Below are 22193 nucleotides of genomic sequence, written 5' to 3' on the forward strand. Positions count from 1 at the left end.
CAAGCCGACCTTTGTCTGACTGGCCTTTCCTTTTTCATTTAATAGACTGTCATGTATATGCCCCCTTGGAAACTCTTTGCCCTTCCCTGGACATAAGTACTGGGAACACCCATGCGTACTACAAGTGTGCTACGTCTTTCACTCTTCGTGTACTACGTCTTCATACTTCGGTCATATGTCGTCTTCATCCTTGCGCAATAACGAACGTTACTTGCTACACACGATACGCTGAAGCCAAAAAGAGAGAGAGAGACAAAAAATAGGAGTCTTCATCGCTTCTTTAACAAGGCAACTTATACGGAAACTATTCGCAATTAGCGCCTTGTGTGTAAGGCCCGGTAAAACCCGTTTCTACCCCGGATTTGCATCGTCTTCACTTCGTAGCCCAGCGAAAGCCCCCGAAAACTAGCTTGGCAAATTCGGCCACCAATATGGGCACTGGAGAGCGCTAAGCGCTGCACATTCAGCACGCGGCTGTTCCGTATCTTGTGTTCATCTAAAGTGCGACAAGCGCCCTTTTTGATATTTTCCCAAAGAAAATCTGCTTTTCCACCCGATATCATTACCCGATTTCCCTCGTTTTACGGCTCCTGAAAATGAACGCAAATTTTTACTCCCGAGTTTCAAAAAACACAAAACTCGAAAAAACAAGGCCATTCGCACTGGGATACATTCGCAATGTACAATTCTCGACGACGTCTATATGCAGATGCGTAGCAGGCGTGTCGCATTAACTTATCTATGTGCTATCAGTCACGCAGAGCCCGCGACCGAGACCTTGAGACACATTTACAAAAAGCGAAACTGCGTTGTTTGGGTTCCGTCCAGATATCCTCAACGCCACCCCGCTGTTGACATTCCGTTTGGACTCTCAGCTTTCATCCTATCTGGTTCCTAGCGATTGTAAGTTGAATGTGAACTTCCGCGATTGCCGTAACGATTTTCCCGGAGATGTGTTCCGCATTTCGTTTGTCGTTGTTTTCAAAAGACAAATTGGCATCTAGCCAATGTAGTTTGTTTTATAAAACTGCTCGTTTTCTTCGTTTCTGGTCACCAAGTCCGCAAAGAAAATTTGGCAACATTATTGCCCTGTTTTGGCAAGGCTATTGTTACTATGGTGGATGACATTCTAGTCCACGACATTATTACGTTCATCGTATTTAGCGTGCAATGGCGGATACTCGGATGCCTATTCGTTAAAAAAAAGTAAAGTAGGCGGAATAAGGTAATGAGAATGAAAAAGAGAACTAAAGAGAATGGGGGTGTCAGAAAGGAATGCAACGGCGGAAGAGTAGAAGAACCACTGAAGATATGATACGATAGTTTATTTGGGGACCAAGGGCCAAAAACCGGAGAAAACAAGCCCGCAAATTGTCAGCTGCACTCAGCCCCGAAAGAAGCGATGCGAAGAAGCCGTGGAAACTCAACAACCGTAAATCCGTCATGCGCTTTCTGTTTCCAGCGAGATAACGTGATAGAGAAAAAGTGAGCGAAATCCTCGTTGCAAAACAAACTACTGGAAATAAACGTTATCTGACTACAAAATGCACAGTCGCGCTCGGGAAAATGCCAGCAGCGAACTTGGACTAACCTAATAATAAGCTACAGTAACCAACAGACTGTTCCGTCGTGTGCGCCCTGCTAAGCATAACAGCCGCTAAAATGTGGCTTTCGTTAGCTAAAACGACTTGGACAGACATCGAAAACCCGCGAATTTGAGTTGTTAAATAGCGATGTCGGATTTATAAACATGTGATGTGATGTGATATGATAAAGAAAAAAATGGGGGAAGCAACGGAGCAATTGAGCATTTTCTTTGTTTCTAGACCATGATTTCGGGAATTTCGCAACGGGGAATATTGATGCCCTTCCGGATGGGGGGGGGGGGGGGGGGGGCTAGTACACGTCCTCTGCCGACTTCAGGGGGACGACGTACACACACACACACACACACATATTGGATGATGATGAGGCGGTGAATCGCCTACCTGCCCACCACAGCCCTATTGCGAATTGGGAACGCATGAGGGGATGATGATGGGGGGAGAACTTTCAGAGATCCGTCACCAGCAAGAGCTCTGCAAGAAGACGGAAGCCTTGCATCTGCATGGTGGGCAGCGTTCGACCACGTCCGGGGATCTTCGCGTGGTTGAACAGCCCTTTGTCCCCCCCAATACGTTGCATAGAAACTTCCACCAGTGCACGCTCGTGGTGATATTGCCCACAAGCCAGGATGACACTCATACTCTGCAACACTCTATTTTATTCTCGTTTTCTTGCCATTTTGGTTTGGAAAAGACATCGCTTAGCCATTCCAAATTCGAATACAGATAACCGTATTCCATTCGAATTCGAACCGAATTATTCGCTTCGGTATTCAAAAATACCATATTTGCAATATTTTGATGCAGAAACTGTTCCGGATTTTGACCGCAGAAACGAAGCCTTCGTGTAACCTGACCTTCCATGATCGAAGTCGGGAGTCACCGATATCCCGAACAGCAACTGTATTCCTATTGGGCCCAGAAGGAGAACAGTGTCTGTTTTCCTCTAGGTTTTCCACAACTCGATCAGCTTATGTGAGACTCCCCAAAGGCTTGAAACTTCCCAAACTTCCCTTCCTGGTATTTCCGCCTTCCAAGGCTAAAATAAGGGGGCGGGAGCGAAAAAAAAGGATGAGAGCCTCGTGCACTGCAGAAGCTGGCTACGCCACTGTGCGTTTCAACAGCACATGACCGATCACGCCGCGTGACGTCTGCGGACTTTGCGCACTAGACTGCAGTCTATTTTAGGCTCGCGCGCGAGTGCTTATCCGAGTCAGACGTCAGCATTTGATGCAGAAAGGGCGACCGCATTTGGTCTCATCCTGTATCGTTGTGTTGGCGGGGATGCAGGTGTCTCGTGCAGGGAGGGAATTCATCTTTGTATCTGTAAATGGTCTTGCGGTAAAATGCAGGAAAATTCGGCTGGTTGATAGACGTTTCTTTCTTTTTTCTTTTTCTGCGAAATCTTGAACGGAAGAAACAAAGCCTCAAGTACGAGCTGTATCACGCGTCAGGGTGAAGGTTAGCATAAAGAATTTTCTACGCCACAATGCATACAGAACGTGGCGTTGGTATGCGTTCCATAAAATGAATAGAGACGAGACAACAACACTCAAAATGGCTTTTCTCGTTTGCTTGTACGGCTATAGAGAACGTACAGCTGCGGAGACTGCTCGATGTATGTAAAGTCTACGAGCTTCACATCTCAGTATGCATCGGTGCACGTGAAGCAGAAGTAGATATCATCACATTCACATCCGGTATCACAACAACATTTATGCAGCTGTGGGAGTACAGAATCGATCCGTGCGTGAATCGATCCTATGGTGCGCTGGAAACATTTTATTTTTTCCATCATAGGCGTTCTGTATTTGAAAAAACTAGGCAAAAATGAACATGGAAGCGTTCAATGGGAATGTGATAGATAACAAGAAAGAGGGAAGCCTGGATGAGCCCGCAGGGAAATGTTCCGGTTGTGCGCTTTTGGACCCGCAGCATTCACCATATACGCCCACATTCTTGGGGTAGCAGCGTTATCACAGCGCCATTCATATCATTCGAAGGGTGGCAGGTGGCACTATTGTCCTGTACAACACATTAGGTCCACATAAGTGAGGCCAACAACAGCAAGCCGGTTTCGACACCACCACCACCACAACAGCACATTAGGAAGAAGTGAGCCGCAGGTTGCGATCGGATGGCCAACGTAGTAGAAACCCACCGTAGTGTGATCGAGGCCATGGTGCAAGAAGGCGACATCTCAAAATACTCAGAGGCCGAGGAATGTCCATGGGATTTAGTCCAACAGCCCTCTTGTTGGTTCGACGTTCGACAACTCAGCACGAATTTATAGATGGCCCGCTTGCAGGAAACTCTGAGTGCAACACTGTTTGAGTGCTGCGCTCAAAAAGTTTCGTGAAAGCGGGCCCAAATCTCGACTTGACTTGCAGCTGCCTTGGAAGAGTGTCAACGCACTTCAGGAACCCTCCTCTCGGATTGAAGCGTTCTTACGCAGTGAGCTCGACTTGACACGTGCGGCGAAAATTTCTTCAGCGCTTGGGCTACCTTGAACGCGACTTGGACTGCGCTTCAGTACGGCAGCTTAGAGAAGCCACATGACGCTCAGAATCTTGCCTTGGCTTTACATGAGCTGACGCGTCATGAATTTGTTTACAGGGCATTTGCGCATGTGTTGGTGCCACGACAGGTGTAACACACATTGTGAGTCCTGACGCTGAGAAATGTCGTGTTTTAATTCTGCAGAGCAAATTTTAAGTGGGAAATTGTACGAAAATCTCGCTCCCGGACGCAGTTAAGGTTAGAAGGCTGCGACTTGACGAAGTAAGGAAGCGGGAGGGCTCATGGAAAACGCAAGTCGTCTTAAGTGAAGACAGAGGTCTTGGTGCAGACTTGCACAAGTCAAGATGCGGCTTCAAGTCAAGTCACGTCTGTGAATTCGGCGGTGAGACATCTGTCAAGGCAAAGCGCGTCTCGAATAAATGTGAATGGAAAGTAACTGTTCTGAGGCTGAAACACACGAGAGACGAACACAACGCAAGTCTTAAGGTGCCTAGGAAGGTGGACAATTGAAAACGCACTCGACCGGCAGAGAGATTAATAATACGATGATATTGTGAAGAAGAAATGTACAACAATACTTTGTACAACAACTAATGTACAACAATACTTTGTACAACAACAAATGTACAACAATACTTTTAAATAATCAATCTAATCAATACAACCGTGCAAAGCGGTATGAAGGAATTTAATGACAGAAGCAGCCACTGGACTCCTCCAAGAGCTATATACAGAACTCCGACCGTCGTCGCTGTCGTGGCTATATAGCACGGGGAAACATCCCATGTCCATCATCACTTCTCCTTCATTTATTGTTGTTGTTGTTGTTTAGCGAGAAGGAATGAGCGTGAGTTTCGTCCTCCTCTCCCTCTTCGTAATAATATTGACGCATGCGTTCGCTGTCCACCATGCCCTCTGAAGCAATCGTGTCATACGCTGTCAGACAGACTTGTACGTATCTTGAGTACGTACTCAAAATACAGTATTTTAAATACTTATTCCGGTATTTTGGTACTCTACTCAATACTTTTTCGACCAAGTATTTTCAATGTATTTAGAATACTTTTTCCGGTATCTGCTACTCAGTACTCAAAATACACTCCTTCCTCGTCAAGCCAAATCCAGCACACTTCCCGCCGTGCCGAAATTTTCAGCTCACTGGAATTTAGCCCCCTATCTTTGTTTCTTTTTTTCGGGAATTCAGGAATCTGTCATTTTCCTCCTGTACAATAGGCTGGTCCCACGCGCTTGGGCTTGCTTGTCAATAGCCAACTTCGTCAGAAAACCGTTACTGCTAATACTAAATTACTTTAAAGGTATCTTAAATACTTCTCAGAGTATTTAGTACTCTACTGAAATTACTTTCAGTTTTGAGTATTTTGTACTCTATTTTAAATACTTTTTACGTCGAGTATTTAGTATCTTATTTTAAATAATTTTGTACAGTATTTTGTACAAGCCTGTACGCTGACCATGCAACAGAGGCCTAAGTCTGTTACGTGCGTGGGTTTTTCCTGGGTTTCCTCAGACGCTTTCAGACATATGTCTCCACAGTTCCCTTAGAAGTCGGCCCAGGACGCACATTCCCCCAGGGCATCAGTCGTGATGACGTTGCCCACCTCTGTGAGGCCGACAACGGCGAGCCACCACCTGTTACGTGCGTACAAACGTACTGTGACAAAGTCACTTCTAATACGGCTTTCAAAGCCAAAGTGAAAGCATATGGCTTTTAGCACAGCGTTTGAAAACGTATTGTATAGCATTGAAGAAAGAAAAATATGGAGATGCAGGCTCCATAAACATGGATCCAGCTTCTCCATGACACTTACAGCTACGTGCTGTGTGCCAATGAAATACAATTTCCGACGTATTCAACAGACTGTTTACGTATAAAGCGTGAAAGAATAACGCGAAAGTTGGGCGTTATATTATTTGCCATTGCCGTGCTGTGTGTCCAGTGATTTAAAGCGAGGGAACGGACGACTATATAAGCGCCGATTTTCACGGAGAAGACAACAAATACTCAAACTGAAATATAGTTGCACCTGTCATACGTCATAGAAACGTTATGGAGCCATTTGAGATAGCAATTGCACACTTTGTAATGGATATAGTTACGTAATGTAGTTCCACCTTGTCTCCCTTGCGCTGCATCATGTCTAGTACATCTTCTCATATTGCTCTGCCAATCAAATAAAGCAGCGGAATGTATCACATTATGGGCACTGTGCTGGGCAGATTCGAAGTATTTACATGCATCCAAACATTAAATGTTACGAAGCTGTCACTAACAACAGTTTTATACATTTCTGTCTTTTTAAGATTGGGAAGCCGGTGCTATAGGAACTGAAGCAAACTTGACAAAATCTCTAGTGAGCCCCAAGTTCACGGTATACATCAAGGCAGTTGCGTAGCCAGAAAAATATTTTCGGAGGGGTTTATGGGGACTTTACGTGGGGGAAGAGGATTTCACTTTCGTTTTCCTCTCCTAAATGCCATATACTGACAAAGGTGCGGCTTCCGGAGGTTTTGAGCCCCTCCCCACTCTGGCTACGCCGCTAGATCAAGGATTCTAAGATTCGGCTCTGAGAAATCTGGGGACACCCGCAAAATTGTTCCGAAATGATGTTCCGAATTAATGCTCCTGAAAGAAGAGACAAAGGGAAATGAACGCATGAAGCGAAACAGGTACAGCCCACTCCACCGTGAGTGGCCGGCGAATATCACCTTTAATTTCCTCCTCGCTGCATGGCTGGTACTTTTCCGCGATACTTTCTGAGCTCTCGGGAAAATTTCCACAGGAAAGCGTCCCGCCTGTGAGTCAGCATGCGAATTGTGCGTGTGCAGCACGTTATGCAGGGAAGTGTCAGTTTATATGCCGGTCCCGTACTCGTCATGTAAAACGAAACCACTCCTGTCTGTCTACCCATACTTGCGAGCAGTGCTTCACAAATAGCAGTCACCTACAATGTTGACGAAGACACAGTCTTTCGGGTGTCCTTCCCGAATTTTTTCGTACACCTGACTCCAGATGTCATTTACTTTCCCCCGTCATCTCCAACTAGTCCAAATTAATGTGCTGATTCTTTCCTGAGACGCCTATGTGTTTGGCATTCAATATCAGCGAGCATGTGTGCTGCCAGATGCGTATACATTGGGGATGACGGTGCACCGAAGCTCATCGGACAGGTCTCCGAGTGCCCATACATGGCCCTGCGCCGCGCTCACGCATGTGACAACAGTGCCCGAAGTTTCAATACGCATCTTTTGAATTATTCCAGTAGCTTGTGTACTTGTGGTGGCCTGTGGGAGAGACACCGACGCGCCAACGGAAGTTCTATACCGACGCATGCAGCCGCGAAGCTGAGGCCACGTGGCAGGAGAAGCGTCTCTAACGGAACTGGCGCTCGGGGACATTCCATATCGCCGTCGATAAGCGGCCGTGTCTGCACATAGGTCGTGCCACTGTAAATAAATCTGAATATAAAATGCACAGTCGCGCGCGGGAAACTGCCAGCGACGAACTTAGACTAACCTGGACATCCAAATACAAACACCGAACTTGCTACCTAAAAACAAACTAACCCACATGCTGCAACTTAGACTAACCTGGACAAGCAAATACAAACACCGAACTTGCTAACCTAAAAACAAACTAACCCACATGCTGCAACTTAGACTAACCTGGACAAGCAAATACAAACACCGAACTTGCTAACCTAAAAACAAACTAACCCACATGCCTGCAACTTAGACTAACCTGGACAAGCAAATACAAACACCGAACTTGCTAACCTAAAAACAAACTAACCCACATGCTGCAACTTAGACTAACCTGGACAAGCAAATACAAACACCGAACTTGCTAACCTAAAAAACAAACTAACCCACATGCTGTAACTTAGACTAACCTGGACAAGCAAATACAAACACCGAACTTGCTAACCTAAAAACAAACTAACCCACATGCTGCAACTTAGACTAACCTGGACAAGCAAATACAAACACCGAACTTGCTAACCTAAAAACAAACTAACCCACATGCTGCAACTTAGACTAACCTGGACAAGCAAATACAAACACCGAACTTGCTAACCTAAAAACAAATTAACCCACATGCTGCTCCGTCGTGACCGCCCTGCTGCACCTAACGGCTGCTAAAATGTGGCTTTCGTTCGCGAAAAACGACTTGGAGAGGCATCGAAAACCCGTGAATTTGAGTAGTGCACACACACACACACACAAATAGAGATACGATGATGAGATGAGTAGTAGTTCAATATAGTGATGTCGTGTTCTCAAACACAGCATATCAAATTACGAAGAAATCGAGCATTCTCCTTGATTTTCATTGTTTCGAGAATTTCGGATAGGGGATTTCGCAATCGGGAACATCGAGGTCATCGCACCATCTCCTCTGCATATTCAGTATACTATATCATATCGACACAGGAACAACGATCACATGTGGGCCAGCTGAACAAGCATGACGCTCATTGACCCTGAAACTTAACTTGACGTGCCAGAGTTGGCATAAATGAGATATATGACAGAATATCTTCATTCCATTCCATTCATCATCTTAAAATAAAGTTGTTGTTGTTGTTGCTTTCAAAAGAGCATCTTTTGGAAGCGAATTCTGTCATGTGGGGCACCTGCAGAAAGCACACTGCAAGCTGCCATATTTTGCTGTGGCGGCAATGTGCGGCCGACGGGGGAGTGGGATATATTTATTATGAAAAAAAAAAAAAGAAATGGCCGACACCTGACGGCTCTGATGGGGGATAAACGGTGACTGATGACCTTTCTATGGGCGACGCCGGAAGTGTGGCAACACCCCTCTGACCCTTGATATGGGTAAAAATAAGGTTCCCTATATCGATTATACGAAAGCAGAGAATTACGTAAGTTGACGTTTGCAAATCAAGGCCACAAGGGTCCCTTCCACGTAGAGAATAGTGCTCCTCTGGGATGAACACGCCTATTTTTCTGCAATTTTTCAAATTCCTGTTTCCAGTTTCAAATTCCAGTTGATTGTGCTACATTCCAGTTTCAATTAAAAAAGTTCAAAACGGTGCTGCAGGATTTCTCTGCTGCCGATACAGATATGGTGAAAGTACAACTCAGATGAAGGCCATGCAGGGTTGTGATGTACTCTGTGATCGCCGTAGAAATTGCGATTAAAATTAGTAATTTTTATGGTATCTCCCACTACCAGACTGCCTTAAATCCTTTACTGTATGTTTTCCGCCTTCATATGTGTCTTTCAGAGTGAGTCATGCTAAGAAGGTTCTCGAATATGCCTGCCGAACAGACGTCTCATTCTTTCCATTGTGTATCTCAGAGTGAAAAATCGTCAAAATGTAGTTTGTGAGCACTAGCATATAGCGCTATTAACATTTTATATGCAATTATCATTAGTATTAGCAAGTTTATTATGTATTAATATTGTTTATTAATATAGTATCAGTTGCATGTCGTGGGTGCTTGCAGGATGTTACCCGTATTTGCTTAGTAACCACCCCCTACTGCAACGCATTTTAGCGCTGTAGGTATGTTCCCACTACTACCTGGACTGGACTGTGTATTTTTTCCTTCATCGCCCAAGTAATAAATTAAAAAAAAAAAAAGAAGAAAAACTGAGATCTTGGAAACACACGCCAAAGAGCGTAATCATTTTTGTATTTTTATGGTGAACTCCATAATGAAGGTGCCTGTATGGTGCCGTCCACCGGCTAGCCTGTATCTACGCCATTTTGTCGTTCTATGTTGCAGCGCAGTTCTACTCCATAAAGTTAACTGTGATGCGGTGATGATCCTAAAGAACACGGCGGAGCGCGCACCCTCGCTCTGCATACCGCCTCGGTAGCGCAGTAGGCAGCGCGTCAGTCTCATAATCTGAAGGTCGTGAGTTCGATCCTCACCCGGGGCAGGCGGTGGTTTGCATTTTTACACCATTGCTTGCTAACAAGGTGTCGAACCGAAACGTTTTTCGTTTCGGTTTTCGTTCCGGTTCTATCATAAACGGTCCGTACTGATTCTGCTCCGGAGCAAAAAAATAACGGTTCATACCGGTTTTAACCGGTTCCGCTTCTGGTGGACATATTCATCCCAGAAAAAAAATCAATGCTGCATAATGTAAGCCCATTTATATGCATTCATCGTATTTAATATAAATAGGGAGCTGTGGAATTGGTAGCTCCTGGTTCCTGTAGGTGACTGTCCGTTCAAATAGGCTTTCTCTTTTCTTGAAGCGCATGATATACAGACGGACTTGTTTGTCGTGATGTCATACGTAAAGTACTTTCTTGCTGGATTGGTGTGATCGCGTCCAATCCGAATGCCTGTTGCTGCTTGCTCGCCAGCAAGCACTACCGCACGAGTACGACGGAAATCGAGGAACACCTTCACTCACAAACGCGCTCGACGGCTCCGTTTTCTTTTCTTCGTGTCCTGTCCACAAAAGAGGCGTCACTTCGCACGCACATGCCTCGCGGATACGTACATGTATTCAACTTGCTGCTCTCAAACAAGGGACACGAGATTGCGTGAGATTGCGCAAGGTTGCGCGAGATTACCGATGGAGAAGCCGTTTCGCAGCACCTTTGGGTCGCACATTGGTAGAGAGTCACAACCGGTCACATGTCCATCTAAGTCTATGTGCGCGAAGGATAATACGAAGCCAGCCTAAGGGTCATAGTATACAGACATACATTGCACCGTAACCGTAACCCTCGTAAAGTATCCATGACATGACTTCAGAACACACGACGACAGTTTCATTCGCCTACTCGTAGTCCAAACCGGCGAAATTCTTGCTTGGACCGAAAACCGTTAAATAATTTTTTCGGTTTCCCTCCTAAGCGAAAAAAAAAAAAAAAACGTATACGGTTTCGATTCCGTTCTGGTCCGCACCAAAATAGCGTTTTTTTTTTTTTTTCGGTTTTCGGTTCCGGTTTTTGATTCGCTCCGACACCCTGCTTGCTAAGAAGGACAAAACACAGGTATCGGCGCCGCTGTATGGACCCCTAGGACGCGTTTAAATGCCCTCGCAGGCTATGTAGTACAACTCAACAATCCTTGTAAGTGAAACCAGGACTTCCGGTGAGTGTAGCACCGTCGTCAGATAGTGTTGGGTCCTAGAGGTCTATATAGCGGCGCCGATACTTGTGTTTTGTGCTTCTTAGCAAGCAATGGTGTAAAAATGTAAACCACCGCCTGCTCCCGGTGGGGACCGAACACTATCTCACGACGATGCTACACTCACCGGAAGTCCTGAGTTCACTTACAAGGTTTGTTGAGCTGTACTACATGGTCTGCGAGAGCATTTAAACGCGTCCTAGAGGGCTATATAGCGGCGCCGATACTTGTGTTTTGTGCTTCTTAGCAAGCAATGGTGTAAAAATGTAAACCACCGCCTGCTCCCGGTGGGGACCGAACACTATCTCACGACGATGCTACACTCACCGGAAGTCCTGAGTTCACTTACAAGGTTTGTTGAGCTGTACTACATGGTCTGCGAGAGCATTTAAACGCGTCCTAGAGGGCTATATAGCGGCGCCGATACTTGTGTTTTGTGCTTCTTAGCAAGCAATGGTGTAAAAATGTAAACCACCGCCTGCTCCCGGTGGGGACCGAACACTATCTCACGACGATGCTACACTCACCGGAAGTCCTGAGTTCACTTACAAGGTTTGTTGAGCTGTACTACATGGTCTGCGAGAGCATTTAAACGCGTCCTAGAGGGCTATATAGCGGCGCCGATACTTGTGTTTTGTGCTTCTTAGCAAGCAATGGTGTAAAAATGTAAACCACCGCCTGCTCCCGGTGGGGACCGAACACTATCTCACGACGATGCTACACTCACCGGAAGTCCTGAGTTCACTTACAAGGTTTGTTGAGCTGTACTACATGGTCTGCGAGAGCATTTAAACGCGTCCTAGAGGGCTATATAGCGGCGCCGATACTTGTGTTTTGAGCTTCTTAGCAAAGAATGGTGTAAAAATGTAAACCACCGCCTGCTCCCGGTGGGGACCGAACACTATCTCACGACGATGCTACACTCACCGGAAGTCCTGAGTTCACTTACAAGGTTTGTTGAGCTGTACTACATGGTCTGCGAGAGCATTTAAACGCGTCCTAGGGGTCTATATAGCGGCGCAGATACTTGTGTTTTGTCCTTCTTAGCAAGCAATGGTGTAAAAATGTAAACCACTTTCTGCCCCGGGTGAGGACGCGTTTAAATGCTCTCGCAGACCATGTAGTACAGCTCAACAAACCTTGTAAGTGAACTCAGGACTTCCGGTGAGTGTAGCATCGTCGTGAGATAGTGTTCGGTCCCCACCGGGAGCAGGCGGTGGTTTACATTTTTACACCATTGCTTGCTAAGAAGCACAAAACACAAGTATCGGCGCCGCTATATAGACCCATAGGACGCGTTTAAACGCTCTCGCAGACCATGTAGTACAGCTCAATAAACCTTGTAAGTGAAACCAGAACTTCCAGTGAGAGTAGCATCGTCGTGAGGTAGTGTAGCGCAAGAGCGTCCGATAGTGGTTCTTAGGTTAGGTAACTTTTCAGGTATGGTGTTGCTCCTAAAGAACAAGCCGGAGCGCGAACCTTCGCTCTGCATACCGCCTCGGTAGCCATGGTCTGCCAACTGCAGGTTTTGCAAAGTCCCTGAAACCGTTGACCACATCTTTCTTGATTGTACGGAAGCACAGTTTTTCTGGGACGACATACAGATTAAAGTACTAAATAAACGCCTCTCTCTGAATCCATATACAATCAGATTCCTACCATTACATCCGAATGAAGATATACGCTACGATATTGTCATGCTGATAGCTATGTATTGCTTGTGGAAGCTGCGTATGGCAGACAGAAATGAAGAGCCATTGGCGTCGCCCATGCAGTATTTTAAAGTAGAAATAACGCAGCTGAAGCTATGCTGCATGCAGCATTTGGAAGCACCACCGTGGTTAGAGCATCTGTGTGAATCGCTGTCCACTATGTAAATTATTACTCTCTGTGTGGGACGTGTTTAACCTGTGCGTTGTGTACCATGTCTTTTTTTCTATCCTGTGTATGTATGTAAATTTTTACTCTCTGTATGTGACCTGTGTAACCTGTGTGTTGTGTACCATGTATTTTTTTGTATCCTGTGTATTTGGATGCTACGGTGTGCATCATTCATTCATCATACATCACTCATTAACACTGTACAGTCATAGCTTATTTTAATGTTTGTAAATAAACGTTATTACCTGGTGGAAAAAAAAAAAAAAAAACCGCCTCGGTAGCGCAGTAGGCAGCGCGTCAGTCTCATAATCTGAAGGTCGTGAGTTCGATCCTCACCCGGGCAGGCGGTGGTTTACATTTTCACACCATTTCTTGCTAAGGAGAACAAAACACAAGTATCGGCGCCGCTATATAGACCCATAGGACGCGTTTAAACGCTCTCGCAGACCATGTAGTACATTTTTTTTCTTTTCCACCTTTTATTAACAAACACACAAGTGCACACAACTACAGGTACGTCACACGGTCGCGAACGCCGTGGGCCATTACAAAACGTCTAAAGAGGAAACTGAAGACCTTTTGAATTTGTACATACGATTTTACAAGTACGTAAGGGCATCAGACAATGTTTCTAACCAATCTGGCAGCTCTAAACATCGCATAAGGCACAGCTTAAGTTGAGATATTTCTATCTTAAAGTATTTCATAGGAGGCATTAACGGTTCTTCGTTCCTGTCAGCCATACGAAGTTTCCACAGACAGTACAAGGCTATAAGCATGACAATATCGTACCTGACTGTTTCCCTCGGGTGTAATGGGAGAAACCGTATGGTGTGTGGGTTAAGCCGAAGTCGAGTTTTGAAAACTTTATACTGGAGATCGTCCCAGAAGAACTGGGCTTCTGTGCAGTCTAAGAAAAGGTGATCATGCGTTTCAGGAACTTTGCAGAACCTGCAGTCTGCCGACCAGGGCACGTATATGCCCTTCTGCGCGAGCCATGCCTTGACAGGTAGTGTTGACGTATGAAGTTTGTAAAAGAATGTCTTCATGTTTGGTTTGATTGGCATCCTTTGGACTCGAACCAAAACATCCCTGCCTGGCCAAGTGGGTGGAATATCTCGATAGACAGGCACAGGGAACAATGTATCGATCAAGTGGGCCACCAGCGTTTTCTTGTTGACAGACAAGAGGTATTCAAGGGTAAACCTGGCTTTCAAAAACTGCATGCACTCAACGACCTCCTTGAAAAAGCCTGTTAACCGCATCGTTCCCTCTGTGAACGTGACGTGTAACTCGGGATGTAATTATATGTAAGGATGCGTTTACTCCCTTCGAGAACTGGATGCAGCTCCTCACGAATGAACCAGAGTCTCATGACCAGTTGTTTGACAAAGAGGTGCTGTAGGCCGAGGCCTCCATCACGAAGTTTTCGAAAAAGATAGTCGCGACGCATCCTCTCAAATGTAGAGCACCAGATTGTGGTGGCAAAAATCCTGTGACAGGCGTGCACTACTTTGCGCGGGCATTGCAAGACTTGCAAAAGGTAAACCAGTTTAGCAGCTAGAAACACGTTGCATACTGTCGCTCGCTGAAAAATTGAAAGGTCTTTCTTCCTCCAGATGAAAGCGTGTTTCCTTATGTTGTCGAGCCTCTGGGACCACATTCTACTCGGGTTCCTGGTTTCTTGCAACGGGACACCAAGATAACGAGGGTTTTGTTCCTGCCACGGAATACCGCAAAAAGCTCCAGGTGTTGTCGCCCAGTGGCCGCACCAAACGCCTAAGGACTTGTCTTTGTTTACACGCGCTCCAGACGCTTGGCCAAACAAATCAACTTGTTCCATGACATTCACTACGCTAGGTTTGTCCTTGACAAGGAATGCAAGATCATCAGCATATGCGGCCACCTTGATCACAGTACCGGCCAGTTCGAACCCGTGGATATTATTCAGACGGATGACTCGCCGACACAGCGGCTCCAGGTACAAGTCAAAGAGCAGTGGTGACAGGGGACAGCCCTGTCGAACCGAGGATCGCAGCATTATCGGTGCGGCAAGAGTGTTGTTAATGATGAGGCTCGTGGCAACTTGCTCGTAACAAAGCTTGATGCGGCCGACAAAGCGAGCTCCCACGTTGACGTATTCCAGCAACGCAAACAAATATGTGTGACATACGCGGTCAAAAGCCTTAGAAAGGTCCAGCTGCAACATGGCCACATGGTCCCCCTCGTACCGACACCAATCCAGAATGGTACGCACCACATGGATATTCGTCAGTATAGTCCTACCCCTTATTCCGCACGTTTGGTGATCACCTATCAATTGAGGTAACACAAGTTGTAGTCGAGCAGCCATAACTTTGGCGTATATTTTGTAATCGACATTGCATAGGGTAATTGGCCTGTAATCAGTAACCTTTGCCGTCGAACCTTCTGCAACTTTTTTAGGAACCAGCACGGTGTGCGATCGCCGGAAACTGCCGGAAAAAATCCCGTTTTCTTCAGCCTCGGCGTATACATCCAGCAAAATAGGCACGAGATAAGCGGAAAACTTCTTGTAGAACTCGGCACATAGACCGTCCGGTCCAGGGGAACGATTTAAGTTCAGTGATGCAATTGCGTCGCTGATTTCTTGTTCTGTGAGCGGCGACGCTAACAGTTCTTTATCCGTTCCCCGAGCTTAGGCATTTCAGAGAGGAAAGCCTGGCTACAACCCTGATTGGCAGTGATAGCTTGCCGTCCCAAACAAACTTGTGTAATATTGCACAAATGTAGTATTGCACCATGTAGTACAGCTCAATAAACCTTGTAAGTGAAACCAGAACTTCCAGTGAGAGTAGCATCGTCGTGAGGTAGTGTAGCGCAAGAGCGTCCGATAGTGGTTCTTAGGTTAGGTAACTTTTCAGGTATGGTGTTGCTCCTAAAGAACAAGCCGGAGCGCGAACCTTCGCTCTGCATACCGCCTCGGTAGCGCAGTAGGCAGCGCGTCAGTCTCATAATCTGAAGGTCGTGAGTTCGATCCTCACCCGGGGTAGGCGGTGGTTTACATTTTCACACCATTTCTTGCTAAGGAGAACAAAACACAAGTATCGGCGCCGCTATATAGACCCCATAGGACGCGTTTAAAACGCTCTCGCAGACCATGTAGTACAGCTCAATAAACCTTGTAAGTGAAACCAGAACTTCCAGTGAGAGTAGCATCGTCGTGAGGTAGTGTAGCGCAAGAGCGTCCGATAGTGGTTCTTAGGTAGGTAACTTTTCAGGTATGGTGTTGCTCCTAAAGAACAAGGCGGAGCGCGAACCTTCGCTCTGCATACCGCCTCGGTAGCCCGGACTACCTGGGGGTGCCATTACACGCAAGTAGAAACACAAACAGGATGTGGTCAGAAAGAATTGCATAAGATGAAAAAGCATGCATTCACTTGGAGAGGCAAGGAACTGTGAATATTCCAGCGGGCTTCAGTTTGCAATGTGTTTTTGGTGGCGAAAATGGTATACATTTTGCAAGTACTTCAGTGTTCCCGTAAAATCGTACATGCATGCCATCGCGTGTTTGCCACCACGATATGGTGCTCAAACATTTGAAAGAATGCGCCGAGGAAAACCTTTTCAAGAAAGTCAAGGATGGAGGTTTAGGTCTACAGCACATGTTTGTAAAGCAGCTAATCATGAGACTCTGGTTTTATAGGCAGTCTGTGCACCCCCTATTAGACGCCGTGAAGAGAGCAGTAGCCTACAACTATATGCCTGATATATTTGTTGGCTTCCACGAGCATGGCTTGCAGTTGACAGGGTTTTATCAGGAGGTCGTGGACTGCGTCAACTTTCTAAAAGTCAGGTTTACCCCAGATTACCTCTTTTCGGTTTCAAAGAAAGTGTTGGCAGCCCATTTGATAGATACCTTGTTTCCCGTGCCAATTTACAGGCAAATTCCGTCTGAGTGGCCTGGAGCGGACGTTTTACACAGGGTCAAACGCATGCACATAAAGCCGAATATGAAAACATTCTTTTCAAGCTTCATACATCAACGCTCTCTGTGAAAGCATGGTTGGAACAGAAAGGCATATATGTTCCATGGTCTGCCAACTGCAGGTTTTGCAAAGTCCCTGAAACCGTTGACCACATCTTTCTTGATTGTACGGAAGCACAGTTTTCCTGGGACGACATACAGATTAAAGTACTGAATAAACGCCTCTCTCTGAACCCACATACAATCAGATTCCTACCTTTACATCCGAATGAAGATATACGCTACGATATATCATGCTGATAGCTATGTATGCTTGTGGAAGCTGCGTATGGCAGACAGAAATGAAGAGCCATTGGCGTCGCCCATGCAGTATTTTAAAGTAGAAATAAACGCAGCTGAAGCTATGCTGCATGCAGCATTTGGAAGCACCACCGTGGTTAGAGCATCTGTGTGAATCGCTGTCCTCTATGTAAATTATTAATCTCTGTGTGGGACGTGTTTAACCTGTGCGTTGTGTACCATGTATTTTTTTCTATCCTGTGTGTATGTAAATTGTTACTCTCTGTATGTGACCTGTGTAACCTGTGTGTTGTGTACCATGTATTTTTTTTGTATTCTGTGTATTTGGATGCTACGGTGTGCATCATTCATTCATCATACATCACTCATTTAACACTGTACAGTCATAGCTTATTTTAATGTTGTAAATAAACGTTATTACCTGGTGGAAAAAAAAAAAAAACCCGCCTCGGTAGCGCAGTAGGCAGCGCGTCAGTCTCATAATCTGAAGGTCGTGAGTTCGATCCTCACCCGGGGCAGGCGGTGGTTTACATTTTCACACCATTGCTTGCTAAGGAGAACAAACACAAGTAGCGGTGCCGCGATATGGACCCATAGGACGCGTTTTAAACGCTCTCGCAGACCATGTAGTACAGCTCAATAAACCTTGTAAGTGAAACCAGAACTTCCAGTGAGAGTAGCATCGTCGTGAGGTAGTGTAGCGCAAGAGCGTCCGATAGTGGTTCTTAGGTTAGGTAACTTTTCAGGTATGGTGTTGCTCCTAAAGAACAAGCCGGAGCGCGAACCTTCGCTCTGCATACCGCCTCGGTAGCGCAGTAGCAGCGCGTCAGTCTCATAATCTGAAGGTCGTGAGTTCGATCCTCACCCGGGGCAGGCGGTGGTTTACATTTTCACACCATTTCTTGCTAAGGAGAACAAAACACAAGTATCGGCGCCGCTATATAGACCCATAGGACGCGTTTAAACGCTCTCGCAGACCATGTAGTACAGCTCAATAAACCTTGTAAGTGAAACCAGAACTTCCAGTGAGAGTAGCATCGTCGTGAGGTAGTGTAGCGCAAGAGCGTCCCGATAGTGGTTCTTAGGTTAGGTAACTTTTCAGGTATGGTGTTGCTCCTAAAGAACAAGCCGGAGCGCGAACCTTCGCTCTGCATACCGCCTCGGTAGCGCAGTAGGCAGCGCGTCAGTCTCATAATCTGAAGGTCGTGAGTTCGATCCTCACCCGGGGCAGGCGGTGGTTTACATTTTCACACCATTTCTTGCTAAGGAGAACAAAACACAAGTATCGGCGCCGCTATATAGACCCATAGGACGCGTTTTAAAAACGCTCTCGCAGACCATGTAGTACAGCTCAATAAACCTTGTAAGTGAAACCAGAACTTCCAGTGAGAGTAGCATCGTCGTTAGGTAGTGTAGCGCAAGAGCGTCCGATAGTGGTTCTTAGGTTAGGTAACTTTTCAGGTATGGTGTTGCTCCTAAAGAACAAGCCGGAGCGCGAACCTTCGCTCTGCATACCGCCTCGGTAGCGCAGTAGGCAGCGCGTCAGTCTCATAATCTGAAGGTCGTGAGTTCGATCCTCACCCGGGGCAGGCGGTGGTTTACATTTTCACACCATTTCTTGCTAAGGAGAACAAAACACAAGTATCGGCGCCGCTATATAGACCCATAGGACGCGTTTAAAACGCTCTCGCAGACCATGTAGTACAGCTCAATAAACCTTGTAAGTGAAACCAGAACTTCCAGTGAGAGTAGCATCGTCGTGAGGTAGTGTAGCGCAAGAGCGTCCGATAGTGGTTCTTAGGTTAGGTAACTTTTCAGGTATGGTGTTGCTCCTAAAGAACAAGCCGGAGCGCGAACCTTCGCTCTGCATACCGCCTCGGTAGCGCAGTAGGCAGCGCGTCAGTCTCATAATCTGAAGGTCGTGAGTTCGATCCTCACCCGGGCAGGCGGTGGTTTACATTTTCACACCATTTCTTGCTAAGGAGAACAAACACAAGTATCGGCGCCGCTATATAGACCCATAGGACGCGTTTAAACGCTCTCGCAGACCATGTAGTACAGCTCAATAAACCTTGTAAGTGAAACCAGAACTTCCAGTGAGAGTAGCATCGTCGTGAGGTAGTGTAGCGCAAGAGCGTCCGATAGTGGTTCTTAGGTTAGGTAACTTTTCAGGTATGGTGTTGCTCCTAAAGAACAAGCCGGAGCGCGAACCTTCGCTCTGCATACCGCCTCGGTAGCGCAGTAGGCAGCGCGTCAGTCTCATAATCTGAAGGTCGTGAGTTCGATCCTCACCCGGGGCAGGCGGTGGTTTACTTTTTCACACCATTTCTTGCTAAGGAGAACAAAAACACAAGTATCGGCGCCGCTATATAGACCCATAGGACGCGTTTAAACGCTCTCGCAGACCATGTAGTACAGCTCAATAAACCTTGTAAGTGAAACCAGAACTTCCAGTGAGAGTAGCATCGTCGTGAGGTAGTGTAGCGCAAGAGCGTCCGATAGTGGTTCTTAGGTTAGGTAACTTTTCAGGTATGGTGTTGCTCCTAAAGAACAAGCCGGAGCGCGAACCTTCGCTCTGCATACCGCCTCGGTAGCGCAGTAGGCAGCGCGTCAGTCTCATAATCTGAAGGTCGTGAGTTCGATCCTCACCCGGGGCAGGCGGTGGTTTACATTTTCACACCATTTCTTGCTAAGGAGAACAAAACACAAGTATCGGCGCCGCTATATAGACCCATAGGACGCGTTTAAACGCTCTCGCAGACCATGTAGTACAGCTCAATAAACCTTGTAAGTGAAACCAGAACTTCCAGTGAGAGTAGCATCGTCGTGAGGTAGTGTAGCGCAAGAGCGTCCGATAGTGGTTCTTAGGTTAGGTAACTTTTCAGGTATGGTGTTGCTCCTAAAGAACAAGCCGGAGCGCGAACCTTCGCTCTGCATACCGCCTCGGTAGCGCAGTAGGCAGCGCGTCAGTCTCATAATCTGAAGGTCGTGAGTTCGATCCTCACCCGGGGCAGGCGGTGGTTTACATTTTCACACCATTTCTTGCTAAGGAGAACAAAACACAAGTATCGGCGCCGCTATATAGACCCATAGGACGCGTTTAAACGCTCTCGCAGACCATGTAGTACAGCTCAATAAACCTTGTAAGTGAAACCAGAACTTCCAGTGAGAGTAGCATCGTCGTGAGGTAGTGTAGCGCAAGAGCGTCCGATAGTGGTTCTTAGGTTAGGTAACTTTTCAGGTATGGTGTTGCTCCTAAAGAACAAGGCGGAGCGCGAACCTTCGCTCTGCATACCGCCTCGGTAGCCCGGACTACCTGGGGGTGCCATTACACGCAAGTAGAAACACAAACAGGATGTGGTCAGAAAGAATTGATAAGATGAAAAAGCATGCATTCACTTGGAGAGGCAAGGAACTGTGAATATTCCAGCGGGCTTCAGTTTGCAATGTGTTTTTGGTGGCGAAAATGGTATACATTTTGCAAGTACTTCAGTGTTCCCGTAAAATCGTACATGCATGCCATCGCGTGTTTGCCACCACGATATGGTGCTCAACATTTGAAAGAATGCGCCGAGAAAACCTTTTCAAGAAAGTCAAGGATGGAGGTTTAGGTCTACAGCACTTGTTTGTAAAGCAGCTAATCATGAGACTCTGGTTTTATAGGCAGTCTGTGCACCCCCTATTAGACGCCGTGAAGAGAGCAGTAGCCTACAACTATATGCCTGATATATATGTTGGCTTCCACGAGCATGGCTTGCAGTTGACAGGGTTTTATCAGGAGGTCGTGGACTGCGTCAACTTTCTAAAAGTCAGGTTTACCCCAGATTACCTCTTTTCGGTTTCAAAGAAAGTGTTGGCAGCCCATTTGATAGATACCTTGTTTCCCGTGCCAATTTACAGGCAAATTCCGTCTGAGTGGCCTGGAGCGGACGTTTTACACAGGGTCAAACGCATGCACATAAAGCCGAATATGAAAACATTCTTTTTCAAGCTTCATACATCAACGCTCTCTGTGAAAGCATGGTTGGAACAGAAAGGCATATATGTTCCATGGTCTGCCAACTGCAGGTTTTGCAAAGTCCCTGAAACCGTTGACCACATCTTTCTTGATTGTACGGAAGCACAGTTTTCCTGGGACGACATACAGATTAAAGTACTGAATAAACGCCTCTCTCTGAACCCACATACAATCAGATTCCTACCTTTACATCCGAATGAAGATATACGCTACGATATTATCATGCTGATAGCTATGTATTGCTTGTGGAAGCTGCGTATGGCAGACAGAAATGAAGAGCCATTGGCGTCGCCCATGCAGTATTTTAAAGTAGAAATAACGCAGCTGAAGCTATGCTGCATGCAGCATTTGGAAGCACCACCGTGGTTAGAGCATCTGTGTGAATCGCTGTCCTCTATGTAAATTATTAATCTCTGTGTGGGACGTGTTTAACCTGTGCGTTGTGTACCATGTATTTTTTTCTATCCTGTGTGTATGTAAATTGTTACTCTCTGTATGTGACCTGTGTAACCTGTGTGTTGTGTACCATGTATTTTTTTTGTATTCTGTGTATTTGGATGCTACGGTGTGCATCATTCATTCATCGTACATCACTCATTAACACTGTACAGTCATAGCTTATTTTAATGTTTGTAAATAAACGCTATTACCTGGTGGAAAAAAAAAAAAAAACCGCCTCGGTAGCGCAGTAGGCAGCGCGTCAGTCTCATAATCTGAAGGTCGTGAGTTCGATCCTCACCCGGGGCAGGCGGTGGTTTACATT

The 22193-nt window shown here is 46.1% G+C and overlaps 12 non-coding genes across 12 annotated transcripts; all 12 read left to right on the forward strand.

Annotated features, from left to right (window-relative positions):
- The first annotated feature begins 9983 nt into the window (after nucleotides 1-9983).
- Trnam-cau (transfer RNA methionine (anticodon CAU)) lies at nucleotides 9984-10056 on the forward strand. The gene has a single exon. It is a non-coding gene; the product is annotated as a tRNA-Met (tRNA).
- Nucleotides 10057-13416: 3360 nt separating this feature from the next.
- Trnam-cau (transfer RNA methionine (anticodon CAU)) lies at nucleotides 13417-13492 on the forward strand. Its single transcript has one exon. It is a non-coding gene; the product is annotated as a tRNA-Met (tRNA).
- Nucleotides 13493-16103: 2611 nt separating this feature from the next.
- On the forward strand, nucleotides 16104-16176 carry Trnam-cau (transfer RNA methionine (anticodon CAU)). The gene has a single exon. It is a non-coding gene; the product is annotated as a tRNA-Met (tRNA).
- Nucleotides 16177-17857: 1681 nt separating this feature from the next.
- Trnam-cau (transfer RNA methionine (anticodon CAU)) lies at nucleotides 17858-17930 on the forward strand. Its single transcript has one exon. It is a non-coding gene; the product is annotated as a tRNA-Met (tRNA).
- Nucleotides 17931-18213: 283 nt separating this feature from the next.
- On the forward strand, nucleotides 18214-18285 carry Trnam-cau (transfer RNA methionine (anticodon CAU)). The gene has a single exon. It is a non-coding gene; the product is annotated as a tRNA-Met (tRNA).
- A 284-nt stretch (nucleotides 18286-18569) lies between these two features.
- Trnam-cau (transfer RNA methionine (anticodon CAU)) lies at nucleotides 18570-18642 on the forward strand. The gene has a single exon. It is a non-coding gene; the product is annotated as a tRNA-Met (tRNA).
- Nucleotides 18643-18928: 286 nt separating this feature from the next.
- Trnam-cau (transfer RNA methionine (anticodon CAU)) lies at nucleotides 18929-19001 on the forward strand. The gene has a single exon. It is a non-coding gene; the product is annotated as a tRNA-Met (tRNA).
- A 284-nt stretch (nucleotides 19002-19285) lies between these two features.
- Trnam-cau (transfer RNA methionine (anticodon CAU)) lies at nucleotides 19286-19361 on the forward strand. Its single transcript has one exon. It is a non-coding gene; the product is annotated as a tRNA-Met (tRNA).
- A 278-nt stretch (nucleotides 19362-19639) lies between these two features.
- Trnam-cau (transfer RNA methionine (anticodon CAU)) lies at nucleotides 19640-19712 on the forward strand. Its single transcript has one exon. It is a non-coding gene; the product is annotated as a tRNA-Met (tRNA).
- A 284-nt stretch (nucleotides 19713-19996) lies between these two features.
- On the forward strand, nucleotides 19997-20069 carry Trnam-cau (transfer RNA methionine (anticodon CAU)). Its single transcript has one exon. It is a non-coding gene; the product is annotated as a tRNA-Met (tRNA).
- A 283-nt stretch (nucleotides 20070-20352) lies between these two features.
- Nucleotides 20353-20425, forward strand: Trnam-cau (transfer RNA methionine (anticodon CAU)). The gene has a single exon. It is a non-coding gene; the product is annotated as a tRNA-Met (tRNA).
- A 1679-nt stretch (nucleotides 20426-22104) lies between these two features.
- Nucleotides 22105-22177, forward strand: Trnam-cau (transfer RNA methionine (anticodon CAU)). Its single transcript has one exon. It is a non-coding gene; the product is annotated as a tRNA-Met (tRNA).
- The last annotated feature ends 16 nt before the right edge of the window (nucleotides 22178-22193 follow it).

The sequence above is a fragment of the Ornithodoros turicata genome, chromosome 2 (assembly GCF_037126465.1).
Source record: "Ornithodoros turicata isolate Travis chromosome 2, ASM3712646v1, whole genome shotgun sequence".
NCBI lineage: Eukaryota > Metazoa > Arthropoda > Arachnida > Ixodida > Argasidae > Ornithodoros > Ornithodoros turicata.